The sequence below is a fragment of the Hypanus sabinus genome, chromosome 1 (genome assembly GCF_030144855.1).
Source record: "Hypanus sabinus isolate sHypSab1 chromosome 1, sHypSab1.hap1, whole genome shotgun sequence".
Classification (NCBI taxonomy): domain Eukaryota; kingdom Metazoa; phylum Chordata; class Chondrichthyes; order Myliobatiformes; family Dasyatidae; genus Hypanus; species Hypanus sabinus.
Genome location: NC_082706.1, coordinates 172,295,790 through 172,313,210, shown reverse-complemented (window position 1 = coordinate 172,313,210; position 17,421 = coordinate 172,295,790). Strand labels below are relative to the sequence as shown.

The following is a 17,421-nucleotide window of genomic DNA, read 5'->3' as shown; positions in this document are numbered from 1 at the left end:
TTTTCAGAATCGATTCAAGGATTTGAATGATCTGGAAATTCTGGAGTGTGTGGAAGAACAAGAAGAGAGCTGGCAAGAAGAAATGATCAAAATTCAGAATAATGTTGAATTTTGTGGTATGTGGCTACACTGTCATATGAAGTCTCCTGGTCTTTGGAGAAGAGCCAAACTGCTCGTCATCGCATTTCCAACCTCCTACCTCATTGAAAGAGGCTTCAGTGCGGTGAACCACATACTCACCCGCTTTGACTGTGTTATACATGGGGACTTAAGGCAAGCTCAAGGATCACATTGATATTGAAGCTGCTGTCCACTGCACAGGTACTGTGTAAACTAGGTTTCAAGACAAATGAAAATTTAAAGCAGAATCATTTTTCTCCTGTTGGCATATGGTAGACATGTTTTTACACTATGGGGGTGCTGGAAAGTATATTGTGCCCAAGAGGGGTGTTGGCAAGCATGAAGGTGCTTTAGGAGGGTGTTGATAAGTATGAAAGTGCTTTGGGGGAAAATTGGGCATAAAAAGTTTGGGAAACACTGCTCTAGTACAGTGAAAAACAAATGCTACACTGCTGGAAACTGATGTGTTAAATTAGTTTCATTCTGTATTGACCCTACCTGACCCACTATTCCAAGTATTTTAATTTCAGATCTGCAACATCCTTGGGTTATTGTTACAATGATGGTGAAATTTAAGAATTTTGTTAATAGGTATTACTTAGCTGTCTAAGAGTTAGTATGTCCTGGTATAATTTCAATAGAATCACATGCTTAGTCACAAGTTTGGCTACTAAGGTGCTGGAATATCAACAGACCCAAAATAGATTCCAGAGTACAGGTAAGGATGAATGAATTTGCCTTGATTTCAACTATCTAGAAACTTCAGATAGCTCTAGCATATTAATATACCGAATTTACTCAACATTTTCACTTTGCAATGGTGCGGCTTGAATTCTTGAGCTTTGGTTGCTTGTCTGCTATCCAAACCACCAAGACTATTACGTACTCATAGGAAGACTCTTTCTAGTGTAGGTATAAGTTGGATGTATGGTTCCCACCTTTGGGAGATTCTACACAGCCTACATAGGCTGGTGTGTTAAGCCTTGCTGGCCGGGGATCATTTCATTAAGCCTAATTAGAGTCTCAGAGCAAATGTACAATATGGTAGAAAATAAAGTATGTGTTATCAAGCATCATCCATAATTAATTTGTAGTATCAGACACAGGAATCAATTGAAGGCTGTGAAGGATTAACAAGCCTTTTCACAATTCATGAAATTTATACCGATTTTCCCCAGAAAGCTATCCTACAGATTAATTCAAAGGTTCAAGGATTCAAAGTACAATTCTCAAAGTATGTATGCAGTACACATCTCTGAGATTCATCTCCACTCCACCCCCCTCCGGGAACCACAAAAACAAAGACAACCATGAAGCCCATTCAAAGAAAAACATCTAACCCCCACCCCCACAAAAAAAGCAAACTGTGCCAACAGCAACAAGAAAAAGTGAAAAACACAGAATATAAAACACAAATTGAAAATGGATGGGTCTAGACTTATTCAGTTCAGCTCAGTGTATGTTATCTGCAGGTTGTCCTGATACCAATTCATCCAAAATAGCAATAGAAAAGAAGTGACTGAAAACCAGAAACACATCATAATGTGAACTACAAAGTCCAATCCACAAACCAGAACTCCAGCACCACTCTCTGACCGCATCAAGGGAGAGAGTCTACTCAAAGGCAGGGACTTTCCATCAGGAGCCGTGAGCGAGAGGCTGGTAGATACTGTTGAACACCCATTCACCTTCTGCTCTTGTCCTCAGTGACTTTCAATCTTTCTCGATGCTCTATTCGGCAAAATCAGTGAAAATTGGAGTCGATGATAGGCTTCAGGCTTCTTGGCCTCAAGGCCGCACACTTCACTTGAAGCCTCACGGAACCCTCTTGAGGACGGTAAAGTGCCAGATCGCTTAATACATATTGCATTCACTCCCAGAATCCAGCCAAAGTTCCATCCCTTTAAAGGACACTGGCATCTCATCTTCCACCATCCACAAACTTCAACTTGTTAAAATGCATAGCTGCCCAAGTATCTCAACACACTTTGAATCCTACCTTTCATCATTCCTGCCTTCACTGACTTATCACAATTCTCCATTTCCAAATCTGTTACATACCAACTCATCTTAAAGATGTTAATATGTATTGTTCAGTTCTATCCTGGGGAGCTGCGGCAGCTTTATAGCTTTTTCTCATCTTTGATCCCGTAAGTGATGACTTTTTGTGTAATTCCTCTTCTTCATTCTCTAATTACCATGTCTCTGTATTTTCTTCACAAATCCCTTCCACTTTTTTAAAAACAGTTTCTCAGTGTTGATCATTTCATCAAAGTTTTGATTTCACCCCGCCTACCTCTGTTGGATGCCTGCCCTTTATTTATTAGGTCTGGAAGAAGATGGTGCCAGCAAACAACATGACCAAGGGCAGCATCCCCAGATGGTACACACGACTACTTCTTTCACTTCCTTTGCATCTTATTTTTCTTTCAAATGTGATTCTGCTGCTGTTGGAGCCTGTGATCTCCATTTTGGCGGTGCATTTTTGGACCAATTGAGTGATTTGGAGCTTTGCTGTCTCTGAGAGGGTTTAGTGCACATAGAAATGGGGTACAAGCCTATGATCAACTCCATTTCTCACCGATCCCACTGAAAAAAGCACTGTGGGAGTTTGAAATCATCGCGGCAACTGTGGAGGGCAAGCGGGTGTTCAGCGCCACCTACCAGCAACTAGCTGGCAGCTGCTGGAGAAGAGTGACTGTGTGTGACGGTCTTTCAATCCCTCTCATCCGCTGCTTCAGAAGAAAGGTCCCCATGTTCGAATGGTCTCTCTCTCTCCCTTGATGCCATTAAGGGAGACTGTGCAGGAGTTCTAGACAACATTTAATTGACACAGTTTGAGTTTGGACTCTGGGTCATGTTATGATGTGTATCTTGTTGCTCCTTTTTTTGTTACTACCTTGGGTGACTTTACATCAGGCGGCCTGCCGATAACCAACACTAAACTGAATATGCCTGGATTCTTTCAATTTTGTATTATATATTGTGTTTTTCCCTCTTTTTTTGGCATTTGCACGATGTGCACTTTTTGCAAATGAAGTGGGAGGGTGGTTGATGTATTTGTTTGAATGGGTTCCATGGTTTTCTTTGTTCCATGGCTGTCTTTGGGGAAGACGAATTTCAAGATTGCATGTTGCATATGTACAATGATAATGAAGCCCATGTCAATCTTATAGCTAAAAATGAGATGCACTAACTTGCTGTGCTTTTTAGATAAACTTCAGTTCACTATGACAAGCAGGTCCAATGAATACAGATGTATAGATTTAGTACAAAGGAAAGTTGGAAAGGGAAGTTGTTTGCACCGTTAGGGATAAACAGAGAGTAAGAGGTGGAGAATTTCTTAAATGCATCTATTTTAATGCTAGGAGCATTGTAAGAAAGGTGGATGAGCTTAGGGCATGGATTGATACTGGGAAATATGATGTTGTAGCTATTAGTGAAACATGGTTGCAGGAGGGGTGTGATTGGCAACTAAATATTCCTAGATTTCATTGCTTCAGGTGTGATAGAATCAGGGGAGCAAAAGGGGGAGGTGTTGCATTGCTTGTCAGAGAAAATATTACAGCGGTTCTTTGGCAGGATAGATTAGAGGGCTCATCTAGGGAGACTATTTGGGTGGAATTGAGGAATGGGAAAGGTATAGTAACACTTATAGGGGTGTATTTTAGACCACCTAATGGGGAGTGAGAATTGGAGGAGCAAATTTGTAAGGAGATAGCAGATATTTGTAGTAAGCACAAGGTTGTGATTGTGAGAGATTTTAATTTTCCACACATAGACTGGGAAGCCCATTCTGTAAAATGGCTGGATGATTTGAAGTTTGTAAAATGTGTGCAGGATATTTTTTAGCAGCAATACATAGAGGTACCAACTACAGAAGGGACAGTGTTGGATCTCCTGTTAGGGAATGAGATAGGTCAGGTGATGGAGGTGTGTGTTGGGGAGCACTTCGGGTCCAGTGATCACAATGTTATTAGTTTCAATATAATTATGGAGAAGGATAGGTCTGGACCCAGGGTTGAGATTTTTGATTGGAGAAAGTCTAAATTTGAGGAGATGTGAAAGGATTTAGAAGGAGTCGATTGGGATATAATAGAGAAATGGAGGTAATTTAAAGGTGAAATTTTGATGGTACAGAGTCTTTATGTTCCTGTTAGGTTGAAAGGAAAGGTTAAAAGTTTGAGAGAGCCATGGTTTTCAAGGGATATTTGAAACTTGGTTCCGAAGAAGAGAGAGATCTACAATAAATATAGGCAGCATGGAGTAAATGAGCTGCTCGAGGAATATAAAGAATGTAAAAAGAATCTTAAGAAAGAAATTAGAAAAGCTAAAAGAAGATATGAAGTTGCTTTGGCAAGTAAGGTGAAAATAAATCCAAAGGGGTTCTACAGTTATAATAATAGCAAAAGGATAGTGAGGGATAAAATTGGTCCTTTAGAGAATCAAGAGTGGACAGCTATATGTGGAGCCAAAAGAGGTAGGGGAGATTTTGAACAATTTTTTTTCTTCTGTATTCACTAAGGAGAAAGATATTGATTTGTGTAAGGTAAGGTAACCAAGTAGGGTAGTTATGGAAACTATGATGATTAAAGAAGAGGAAGTACTGGCGCTTTTAAAGAACATAAAAGTGGATAAGTCTCCAGGTCCTGACAGGATTTTCCCTAGGACCTTGAGGGAAGTTAGTGTAGAAATAACAGGGGCTCTGACAGAAATATTTCAAATGTCATTAGAAACGGGGATGGTGCTGGAGGATTGGCGTATTGTTCATGTGGTTTCATTGTTTAAAACGGGTTCTAAGAGTAAACCTAGCAATTATCGGCCTGTAAGTTTGACGTCAGTGGTGCATAAATTAATGGAGAGTATTCTTAGAGATGATATATATAATTATCTGTTAGACAGGGTCTGATTAGGAACAGTCAACGTGGATTTGTGCGTGGAAGGTCCTGTTTGATAAATCTTATTGAATTTTTTGAAGAGGTTACTAGGAATGTTGACGAGGGTAAAGCAGTGGATGTGGTCTGTATGGACTTCAGTAAGGCCTTTGACCAGGTTCCACATGGAAGGTAAGTTAGGAAGGTTCAATCGTTAGGTATTAATATTGAAGTAGTAAAATGGATTCAACAGTGGCTGGATGGGAGATGCCAGAGAGCAGTGGTGGCTAACTGTTTGTCAGGTTGGAGGCCGGTAACTAGTGGTGTGCCTCAGGGATCTGCACTGGGTCCAATGTTGTTTGTCATATACATTAATGATTTGGATGATGGGCTGGGTAAATTGGATTAGTAAGTATGCAGATGATACTAAGGTAGGTGGTGTTGTGGTTAATGAAGTAGGTTTTCAAAGTTTGCAAAGAGAGTTAGGCCAGCTAGAAGAGTGGGCTGAACAATGGCTGATGGAGTTTAATGCTGATAAGTGTGAGGTGCTACATTTTGGTAGGACTAATCAAAATAGGACATACATGGTAAATGGTAGGGCATTGAGGAATGCAGTAGTACAGAGTGATCTAGGATTAATGGCGCATAGTTCCCTGAAGGTGGAATCTCATGTGGATAGGGTGGTGAAGAAAGCTTTTGGTATGCTGGCCTTTATAAATCAGAGCATTGAGTATAGGAGTTGGGATGTTATGTTAAAATTGTACAAGGCATTGGTGAGGCCAAATTTGGAGTATTGTGTACAGTTCTGGTCACCAAATTATAGGAAGGATGTCAACAAAATAGAGGGAGTACAGAGGAGATTTACTAGAATATTATCTTGGTTTCAGCACCTAAGTTACAAAGAAAGGTTGGACAAGTTAGGTCTTTATTCTTTGGAACACAGAAGGTTGAGGGGGGGACTTGATAGAGGTATTTAAAATTACGAGGGGGATAGATAGAGTTGACATGGATAGACTTTTTCCATTGAGAGCAGGGGAGATTCAAACAAGAGGACATGAGTTGAGAGTTAAGGGGCAAAAGGTTAGGGGTAACACAAGGGGGAACTTTACTCAGAGAGTGGTAGGTGTGTGGAACGAGCTTCCAGTGGATGTGGTAGAGGCAGGTTCGATATTGTCATTTAAAAAAAATTGGATAGGTGTATTTACAGGAAAGGAATGGAGGATTATGGGCTGAGTGCAGGTTGGTGGGACTAGGTGAGAGTAAGCGTTCAGCACGGACTTGAAGGGCCAAGATGGCCTGTTTCCGTGTGTAATTGTTATATGGTTATATGGAACAGCCTAGATTTCCTAAGGTGGGCGCCCTGCTCACATTTATCTTTCCCTTAAAGGGTCATATATCTGAAAGGTTAAACCTTTTGTCTCTCCTTAGAGTGTTGCCTGAACTACTGAGTTCTTCCAGTAGTTTTTATTTTTATTATTTTTTCCAAATATGAAGACTAATATCTTGCTGGCTGAGATGTTTCAAGGACAAAGCCCATAAAGATGTACAAGAGTCACATTGTCAGAACAGGACAAGAGTTGGCAACCAAATTCCTCTGGTCCCCACTGCAAACATTTCTCAGTTCTAAAGTCTCTGAATTAAGATACATTTCAAAAATAAAGAAATTGAAATAATTAAGACATCAAGCTCTTAAATGAAAGACATAATCAACTAAACCAGATAAAACTAATTCATTAAGGTCGTAAGACACTGAAGCAGAATTACCCCATTCAGTCCATCAAATCTGCTCCACCATTCCATCGTGGCTGATTTATTATCCCTCTCAACCCTATTCTTCTGCCTTCTCCCCGTAACCTTTGACACCCTCACTAATCAAGATCCTATGAACTTCGGCTTTAAATATGCCCAATGACTTGGCCTTCACAGTTGTCTGTAGCAATAAATTCCACAGATTCACCACCATCTGGCTAAAGAAATTCCTCTTTTTTCTGGTCTGAAAGGACATCCTTTAATCCTAAACAGCCATACAATAGGAAACATTGTCTCCGTGTCTACTCAATCTCAGCATTAAACATAGATAACTTTTAATAAGATTAACTCACTTATTTACACATTTTTTATTCCTGGCTGTGCAATCCTTATGTAAATGAAATAACACATAAAATGGTCTAACATGACATAGGATCTAAGAGTAGATTCCTCGGCGATAAAAATAGAGCATTCTGGAAATATTCAGCAGGTCAGACAATATCTGTGGAGAGACTCAAAATGACTTAGTCAGATGGAATTCCTTGGAACTTCCATGTTTGGACAGGAATGCTAAACTGCAGTAAGAATTGCCAGGAGTTCCACTTCTGGGAAAATCAGTGGAACGGATGCCTTTTGAAATGAATTGTATGGACAAGAAACATTAAAATGATTCTAAAATCTGCAGGTAAAATGTCCGGAGTTTCTAGCTGAAGGGCTTTACATCAGCTCTTTATGATTGGCACTAGTCTGATCTTAGCAATTGCACAGTGGAAATTTATGCTGATATTCCTCCATACAAGCATCACAAAGTTCAGGAATCCCAAAACTTTTGACTACTTTTCAGTGGGGTTTTGCCATTTGCATGCCATTATTAATTCATGACAGAAGCAAAGGATTAAATATTTACAGGGCTTGTATTTGGGCCATATGGAATACACCCCAAGCTTCTGAAAGAGGTGGCTGAAGAGATCATGGAGGCATTAGTAACGATCTTTCAGGAATCACTAGATTCTGGAATGGTTCTGGAGCACTGGAAAATTGCCAATGTCACTCCACTCTTTAGGAAGGGAGGGAGCCAGACAAAGCAGATTATTGGCCAGTAAGCCTCACTTTAGTGGGTGAGAGTCCATTGCTAAGGATGAGGTTTCAGGGTACTATGAAGCACATGATAAACTAGGCCTATGTCAGCATGATTTCCTTAGTGGGAAATCTTGCCTGACAAATCTGTTGGAATTTTTTGAGGAAATAACAGGCAGGATAGACCAAGGAAAGTCGGCGGATGTTGTTTACTTGGATTTTCAGAAGGCCTTTGACAATGTTCTGCACATGAGGTTGCTTACATGATAAGAACCCATGACATTACAGGAATGACACAAGCATGGATTGTATCATTCATTGGCTGGCAGGAGGCAAAGAGTGGGAATAAAGGGTACCTTTTCTGGTTGACTGCCGGTGAGTAGTAGTGTTCTGCAGGGGCGGCGTTGGGATCTCCCTGAAGATTAATTTACGGGTAGAGTCAGTGGTAAGCAAGGCAAATACGTTGTTAGCACTCATTTTGAGAGGACCTTAAAAAAAAAGCAAGGATGTAATGTTGAGGATTTATAAGGTATTGGTCAGACTGCAACTGTGTGTTGTGCAATTTTGGGCTTCATCTAAGGAAAGATACGCTGGTATTGGTGAGGGTCCAGGAGAGTTTCAGGAGAATGATTCCAGGAATAAAAGGGTTAACATGAATGAAAGGGAGAGGATTTTCCTTTCGCGGGGGTTATCCAGAACCAGAGGATACAGTCTCAAAACTGAATGGTGACCTTTCAGAACAGACGTAAGGAGGAATATTTTTAGCCAGAGAGTAGTGAATCTGTGAATACTCTGCCACAGCCTGCAGTGGAGGTCAAGACCATGCATATATTTAAGGCAGAAGTTGATCGTTTCCTGATCGGTCATGGCATCAAAGGATATGGCAAGCAGGCAAGTGGGGTTGAGTAGGATCTAGCGTCAGCCATGATAGAATGGCAGAGCAGACTTGATGGGCTGAATGGCCTAATAATGTCTCATGGTCTAACCTGTGAGGACCATTTGATTGTTGTAGGCCTGTACTTGGTGGAGTTTTGAAGATTGGAATAATGAGAAGGGATCTCATTGAAACCAATTAAATATTGAAAGGCCTAGATAGAGCGGATGTGGAAAGGATGTTTCGTATAGTGAAGTAGTCTAAAAACCAGAGGACACATCCTCCGAGTTGAGGAACATCCACTTAGAACAGTGATGAGACGGAATTTCTTTATCCAGAGGGTGGTGAATCTGTGGAATCTATTATCACCAGGAAAATGTGGATGAGAGGGATAATAAATCAGCCGTGATGGAAGGGTGGAGTATACTCAATGGGCTGATTGGCCTAATTCTGCTCCTATGTCTAGTGGTCCTTTTTTGAGGGCTTACCCACTAAACTGGCACCAGTTCGTACATGGTTCAGGAAAGCCATGTCCAATCCTTTCAGTGAAGAGATTCAGAATCAGGTTTAATATCACCGGCATATGTTGTGAAATTTGTTAACTTTGCTGCAGCAGTATGATACACTACAGGATAAACACAGAAAAAACTGAATTACAGTAATTATATATATATGTATATTATATAATTAAGTTAAAATAAATAGTGCAAAAAATGAAATTTTAAAAAAGTAGTGAGGTAGTGTTCATGGGTTCAATGTCCATTTAACAATCGGATGGCAGAGGGGAAGAAGCTGTTCCTGAATCACTGAGTGTGTGCCTTCAGGCTCCTGTACCTCCTTCCTGATTGTAACAGTGAGAAGAGGGCATGTCCTGTGTAGTTACTGATGGATGGTGACTTCCTGAGGCACCACTCCTTGAAGATACCTTGGATACTACGATGGCTAGTATCCATGGTGGAGCTCTTAAATTCTACAACTTTCTGTAGCTTCTTTCAATCCTGTGCGGTAGCCCTCCCATACCAGACAGTGATGCAGCCAGTCAGAATGCTCAGCGCGGTACATCTGTAGAAGTTTGAGTATTTTAGGTGACAGAACAAATCTCCTCAAACTCCTAAAGAAATACAGCCGCTGTCTTGCCTTATTTATAGCTGTGTCAATATATTCCAACAGGTTAGAAGTCTTGACACCCAGGATCTTGAAATTTCTTACACTCTCTACTTCTGATCCCTCTATGAGGATTAGTTTGTGTTCCCTCATCTTACCCTTTCTGAAGTCCACAATCATCTCTTTTGTCTTACTGTGGTGAACTACATATACCTGTCTGGACACCCCCGCCCCCCACTGACTGCTCCTCTGGCTCCTCCCACTGACCGTGGCTCCTCTCACGGACCCCGGTATAAAGGCGATTGGGGACTCCGCCCCAGTCTCAGTCTCCAGGATGCAGTGTGGTGGTCAATTGCTGCTTGTTCTTTCTTCCAGCTATTAAAAGCCAATATCTCACCTCACGTCTCAGAGAGTTATTGATGGTGCATCACTTACTAACATTGAGTGCAAGATTTTTCGACAACACCACTCAACTAGCTGGAATATCTCATTCCTGTACGCCCTCTCATCACCATCTGAGATTCTGCCAACAATAGTTGTATCATCAGCAAACTTATAGATGGCGTTTGAGCTATTCCTAGTCACATAGTCATGGGTACAGAGAGAGGAACAGGATTGAAAGATACAACTGGGAATTGGCTCATCTACGTGTTTTGAAACAGTACTGAGCGTTTTAGGTGATATATGCAGAGAGAGGGAAACAGGTGTAATGTTAACACTTTTACATATTTTTGAAGTAATTAGTTGCTTATAAGTATTTAATTTTTAACTTTTTAAAAATGCTTCCTTAGAAGGCTTAAGAAATTCAGCACGTTCCCAATGATACTCACCAACTTTTATAGATGCACCATAGAATGCATCCCATCCAAATACAAAATAAATCGGCATTGCAACTGCTTTGCCCTGGAACACAAGAAATTGAAGAGAGTTGAGGACATAGCTCAATCCATCATGAAAATCAGACTCTTCTATAAACTCTGTTTACATTCCTGCTGTCTGTTTTCCTTCCTGTTGAAAGCAGCCAACATAATCAACATGTCCCACTCAGTGAAACACTCTTCTTCCTACCCCCTCACCACCCCCCACCCCCACACACACACTCCTTCCATCAGGCAGAAAATACAAAAGCTTGAATACACACATGACTGGGCTCGAGGACAACTTATATACCACAGTTATAAGACGTGAATAAATCTTTTTTTGATAACATTGATTCAAAAATTTCCTCATTTGTGTGGCAAAATAAAAACCCCAGGTTAAGTAAAAGGCAGTTACAAAAATCTAAAAAAGATGGTGGTTTAGCTTTACCTAGCTTTAGATTTTACTATTGGGCGAATAATATTCGAAACTTAATATATTGGAAATTAGATTTGGATTCACCATTGTGCCCACAGTGGGTAAATTTAGAATGTAATGATGCACAGGGATATTCTTTATTCTCTTCCTGCTGATTTAGTTAAATTCAATAAACAGATATCCAACCCTATTGTCAAACACACATTACAAATTTGGTTTCAATTTCGTAAGTTTTTTACTCTGAAAAACTTTGTTCTTGATAGCCCTATCTTACTTAACTTCTTTTTTAAACCTTCTTTGACAGATCAAGCTTTTAGCATATGGAAAAGGAAAGGTATAATATGTTTTCGTGATCTTTTTTCTGAAGGTATTTTGATGTCTTTTGACCAACTTTCCAACAAATTTAAGTTACCTAAATCTAATTTTTTTAGATATTTACAAATCAGAAATTTTTTATATAAAGTTCTACCATCCTTCCCCAATTCAACTTTGATAGATTTTTCAGATATGATTTTTACCTTGAATCCTTGTCAGAAGGGATTAGTGGCTCTTATTTATAATATGATTATGAAGATACAACCAGAAATATCAGGTAGAATTAAACAAGAATGGGAAAAAGAACTTCAATATAATATATCAACAGAAAAATGGGAAAAAATTTTACAAATGGTTAATTCTTCTTCTATATGTGCTAAACATGCTTTAATACAATTTAAGGTCGTACATAGAGCTCATATGTCTAAAGATAAGCTTGCTCAATTCTATTCTCATATTAACCCTCAATGTGACAGATGTCATTCAGATGTGGCCTCATTGACCCACATGTTTTGGTCATGTCCCACTTTACATAACTATTGGAAGGACATATTTGCTACCATTTCCTCAATTTGGAATATTGATTTACAACCTCATTTTATTACTGCAATTTTTGGTATACCAAATGAGGATGGTAATCAACTTTCCCCTTCAATTAGACAAATGATCGCCTTTGTAACATTAATGGCCAGAAGGTCTATATTACAAAATTGGAAAGAAGTAAATCCTCCTACCACGTTTCAGTGGTTCTCTCAAACTATTTCTTATTTGAGCTTAGAAAAAAATTAGAAGCACTATTTTTGACTCATCAATTAAATTTGAAGAAACTTGGGGACCGTTCATTCGACACTTTCATATGAATTAATTTGGCCTCTTCCAGACCTTTTCTCTTTTTATTCTTGTTCTGGTATGGAGTTCTGGAGTTTTTGACACTATCATATACATATAAACTGTTATTACTGCCCATGTTAGTTTAGTTTAGGTTTAATTTTTTTTTCAATATTTTTTTTCTTATATTTTTAATTTTTTTTTCTTTTGATGATTATTCTTAGTCTTTTTCATGTATAATTAATATAGGTTTGATTGATTAATGTACTATTTTTTTGCTGATATTTTAATAAGATATTGTTATCTTATTACTAATTCAACTTCAAGTCTAGTGCACTTATAACCTATTCAATATTATAATGTTTTTTTTATATATGAAATTCAATAAAAAGATTGAAAAAGAAAGACGTGAATGGGCCTCTTCTCTCTTCTACAATAAAGATGAACTTTTGATCGCTCAGTCAAAGCCCTTGCACCTCATTGTCTACCTGCTCTGCACTTCCTTGCGAACTGCAACATGCTACATTGCATCCTGTTAATGCTTTTCCTTTTGTACTTCCTTGATGTACTTATCTGAAATGATTTGTATCAATGGCATGCAAAACAAAATTGTTTATTGTTTCTCAATACATGTGACAATAATAAACCAATTAACAATTGCAATGTGCAAAAGTGTTAGGCACAACTGTATACCTAGGGTGCCAAAGCCTTTTACAGAGTACTGCAAAATAAAACACATATTTCATGATATATGTGAGTGATGACAAACCTGATTCTGTTATAGATCTCTATTGTGGACTAAGAGTAGGAAGGGTGCTGGGAGATGGGAATCACAGTTGAGAAAAGGGGAATGGAGAGGGGAGGGAGTGGAAAGCATTCATTACATTCTGTAATGATCAATAAACCACTTGTTTGGAATCAACCTTGTCTAGTGTCTCAGGGCTGGGTGTGTCTGCACCCTCTCCATTCCCGACATCTTTTGCTCCCACCAGCTTCACAAACTCACTCTCCATTCTATGATGACAGATACAGTACTGTGTAAAAGCCTTAGGCACTCTAGCTAAAGACGTGCCTAAGACTTTTGCACAGGGTTGTACATTTACACAAATTGTGAAGGTTCTTAAACATCCATTGCCCTTAATATTCTGACAACAGGTTGTAATGAGACCATGTGGCTCCAATGATTTTAGCAACTATTTTTTTTGGGAGGGGGGCTTGTGATGATATTACATCACACAAGTATGCATGGCCTTTCTGCTCCCCTTCAGACAGCAGGTTGACCTACTTAACATAGAAAAGGTCATTGTAAGCTGACCAGTACAGCCAGTTCCCTTTAGCAGAGATTCTGACCCATTTGTTTTGAGCCAGATGCTTACTGGACAAATATAATGGCTGTAATTTCTTCGTTGATCTAAAAAAAAAATTAAACTGCTGTTCATTACCAGATACTTTTTTGATAGTCTGGTATCAATTAGAAAGAAGGCTCTAAATGAACCAGAGGGGGAAAAGAGTAATAAATGTTCTTCTTAAAGCTGCATATTGTTTCCTTTACACATGGAGTTAATTCACAGAAACTATGGAAATTATACCACATTTCTGTTGAAAGATTGTTACAAAATTGTTAACCTCACTTTCTTTCATAAGAACAGAAGAAATTTTTTAAAAGTGCAGTTTTTTTTTAGGAACTTTGTTCTTATGTCAAATGATGATGATCCATCATTGATGGTGTTTTTGTGGGCAAGAATATTAAAAGGGGGAGAATCTGATGCTAGCCTGTAATATTCCTGGCTGTTATCTTAAGTGGGCTTCCTACTCCATTATTAAGGGTTCAAAGGCTGGATTTAATTGTATACATATTTCTCAGGAATTTGCAGTGATGGTATTTTCAAGTTTTATGTCCAACAATCTGTGAATGGTGAATCACTGCCACTTCTTGGGCTACCCTTCTCCACCACAAAGTACTTAGACTTATCCGGGTTGTTTTTGCCGATTGTAACTTGTGTACAAGTTGGAATTTTTTTTATGGCTAGACTACAATAAAAACATATGCTATCCGCTTGTGATAGGCTGGGTTGATCAGACCTGAACCTATTTGAGTGTCCAGATGTGGTAATGATTGTACAGGCACAACAAAGTAACTTAAGCCAAACTCATCATAAAATTGATAGAACAAATAAACCATACAAAATGCTATGTAGTAAGTTACTAAGATTTCCACACAGATTTTAGGGCTCACAATTCATAGTCACCACTCAAATTGTTGCTGTATTCAGGAGCTTGAAATCACCCTGGGTCTGTCCTAGGCACAGGTCAATCCTAATTCCTTGGTCTAGGTGAACTCCCAAGAACTGAGCGAAAGGTGGCCCAATAATTCAATCTACAAGCATGGTGAGACACGGACGGGCAGATAAACATTTCACTCCTTTATTGTCGTGCTAGCTGTGCCTGAGGCCAAAAAAGAAACCACTCGCTGTAGCCAACATTTAACAAACCTGCAGTGTTTAACTTGCACAGACACATTTTCAGCTGCAAGCTCACAAAGAGTTAAAGTGCCATTTGGAATTGTTCAAATTTTTATAAAATATTTTTACAAAATTTAATTCACCACAACACACCACTTTGATCAATAGAGCCACAAATGCAGATGTTTCAGCAGATTAATCAAATGTTTGACAGAAGAGGTGGGTATTAATGATCATTATCAGTGAGAAGAAGGATGTTTGAAAGTTTTCGCTCTGCCAGATATGCTTACAAAGGTGGAAACATCAATATCTTCAAAGTCAATAATACACAACTATAGGAGTACAATTATCAGGGAGGGGCAATGGGGGCCAGCACAGTCAAGAAAGATCAAAGTTATAGAGCGATCTGAAGTCAAAAATAAGGATGTTAAAATCAAGGCATTGCTTAATAGTGCCCAATGTGATTCAGTGAGCAGCAGGGAGATGGATGAAGAAGACTTGGTTAGAGTTAGAGTCAGTTGCATAGTTGTAGGTGACTTCAGGTTTATGAACAGTTGGACAGAAAGTTGGAGTGGATTGGAATAGTCATGGACAAGGCCAGCAGCAGCTGAGCTGAGACAGAGGAATGGATAAATGGCTTTTACTGAGATAGAAGCAGAAGATTTTAGTATGTATACTCAGCAATGTTAGTTGTACAAAGCATTCTTAGTCAAGTATGATGACATTTTCAACAGACTGATTCAACCTTAGTTATTAGAGGGGGAAGAGAAGGTGGGGAGAGAGATAGGGAAAGAGAAGGGAGAGGGGGTAGACACGGGAGAGAGCAGTAGAGAGAGAGAGAGGAAGAATGTGGGGGAGAGAGTAGGTGGAAAGTGTGGGGAAAAAGAGAGAGGGGGAGGGATGGGGAGGGTAAGAAAGGGAGAGGAGTAGAGAGGGGGAGAGGGAGAGAGTGGGGGAATGGGGGAGAGTAGGAGAGGGGAAGAAAGGGGGAGCAGGGAGAGGGAGAGATGTTTCCTATGCTCTTCCTCAGGCAGACAAGTGCTGTCCCAAACAGTTGCTTACTTTTAGAGGACATGGTATAGGAAAGAATACTTCCCAAGACAATTTTCAATTGAGTGTGGTTCAGTCAAACACTTACTATGTTTACCAAGTCCTGCTAGAATAGCCTCCTCTTGAATCTTTACGCACATCAGCTGAAAATAAATTATTTCAGTTTCAACCACTGTTTCTTTTCTCATCATCTAAACATTATTTTACATATCGCTATTTCACATTTTACTTGGTCAGATTGCAAGTAATTTGGAAGACGCCTTTCGCGACATTAAAAAGTCCCAAAGTACTCAATGCCTAATGGTTTACTATTAAAGTGAAACCGTTGATCTACTGCAAGATTTGCAGCAGCAAATTTCCCTTGGGCAAGGACCCACAAAGTAATGACCTAATAATGTGCTTTAGTAATGCTGGTTAGAAATGAATACTTGCCAAAATACAGTTGAACACTCTAGTCCTCTTTATACCACAGCATGGAATATTTTATAGATATGATTGTTATCGCTAGACTACAGCTGAGCCCCAAAATAAAAACAGAAATACTGGAAATGCCAACAGCACTTGTTGAAAAATCTAACACATTTAGTGTTTCCCTTTCCACTCTCTGACCTACTGAGTTTTTCCAATATTTCCTGTTAGTATTTTCAGTTTTCCACTGTTGGGTTTTGTTCAGTTGATAGTCTTAACTCGTTTGAAAATTGAACAATAAATGTACATCTAAGTTTGATGTCTCACATAAGCTTAACATACTTTTAGAAGCTTAGAAATATTAAAAGGTAGAACATTCATTTTCTCTTCTATACACACCTTTGCTCTGAAAGATTCCAGATCAAAAAACCTCATCAATGGTTTTTTTTGTTTACGTGAAGGCTCAGGAATGGGCAGATGCTGTAGTAAATGAAACTCGCTGAGTACACCTTCTGTAATTCAAAAACGAGCTTGTCTCCTGTAGTAGATACAATCAAAAGTCACATTCAATCCAAACAGAGAAAGAGTCAAGAGGAAAGGGAAGAGGAAACATTAAAGATAAGAATAGAATGGTGAGAAAGTAGAAGGGAAGGTTTGGAAAAACAGGAGGGAAAAGAAATACGTTTCAAAGGATGGCAATTGGATATAGAAAGAGAAAGGTAAAAGAAGGAAGGTGCAAGGGAATGAAAAAAGAGAAGGCAAAGAGTTAAGGAAGCTAAATAACGTCTGTGGAGTGGGTAGGGAGGGAAGGGTAAAACATTAAGGAAAAGCAATAAACAAAAGATTGGGCGGAGTTGTTGATTTGTGAGGGTAGGCACAAAACAATTATGAAGTGCAACAAAAGTGAGTGGTGGAATGGGATATGGTAGTAGAAAAGACACGATTCAGTAGAGACTATCAGTGATAGGGTAGCAGACAGAAGTATGAAGAAAGTTAAGGCAAAGTGGGAGACTGCAGGAAATTACCTTGGCATGGAAAGGAAACAGATCATCATCTCTGGAATGAGGCAAGTTTAGATTTGTAAAGTTGAGAAATATTAAACTCATAATATATTTATTGAAATGCTGTTCAAAGCTAGCCAGCTTAATTATTGCTGCATTTGCAGATTGCTGAAGTTTGCAGGTACATGACTAATGAGATGTGATACCTTTGACTTTGAAAAGCTCTATCAGAGCACCACCTACCATAGGCAGTAAAAATGGCT

General features: G+C 39.1%; 1 long non-coding RNA gene across 1 annotated transcript; it reads right to left on the bottom strand.

The window, feature by feature from the left end:
- Positions 1–10,680: 10,680 nt before the first annotated feature.
- Positions 10,681–16,696, bottom strand: LOC132400504 (uncharacterized). Its single transcript, XR_009514271.1, has 3 exons — positions 16,557–16,696; positions 15,838–15,892; positions 10,681–10,701 (listed from the first exon to the last, which is right to left on the bottom strand). It is a non-coding gene; the product is annotated as an uncharacterized LOC132400504 (long non-coding RNA).
- Between the last annotated feature and the right edge of the window lie 725 nt (positions 16,697–17,421).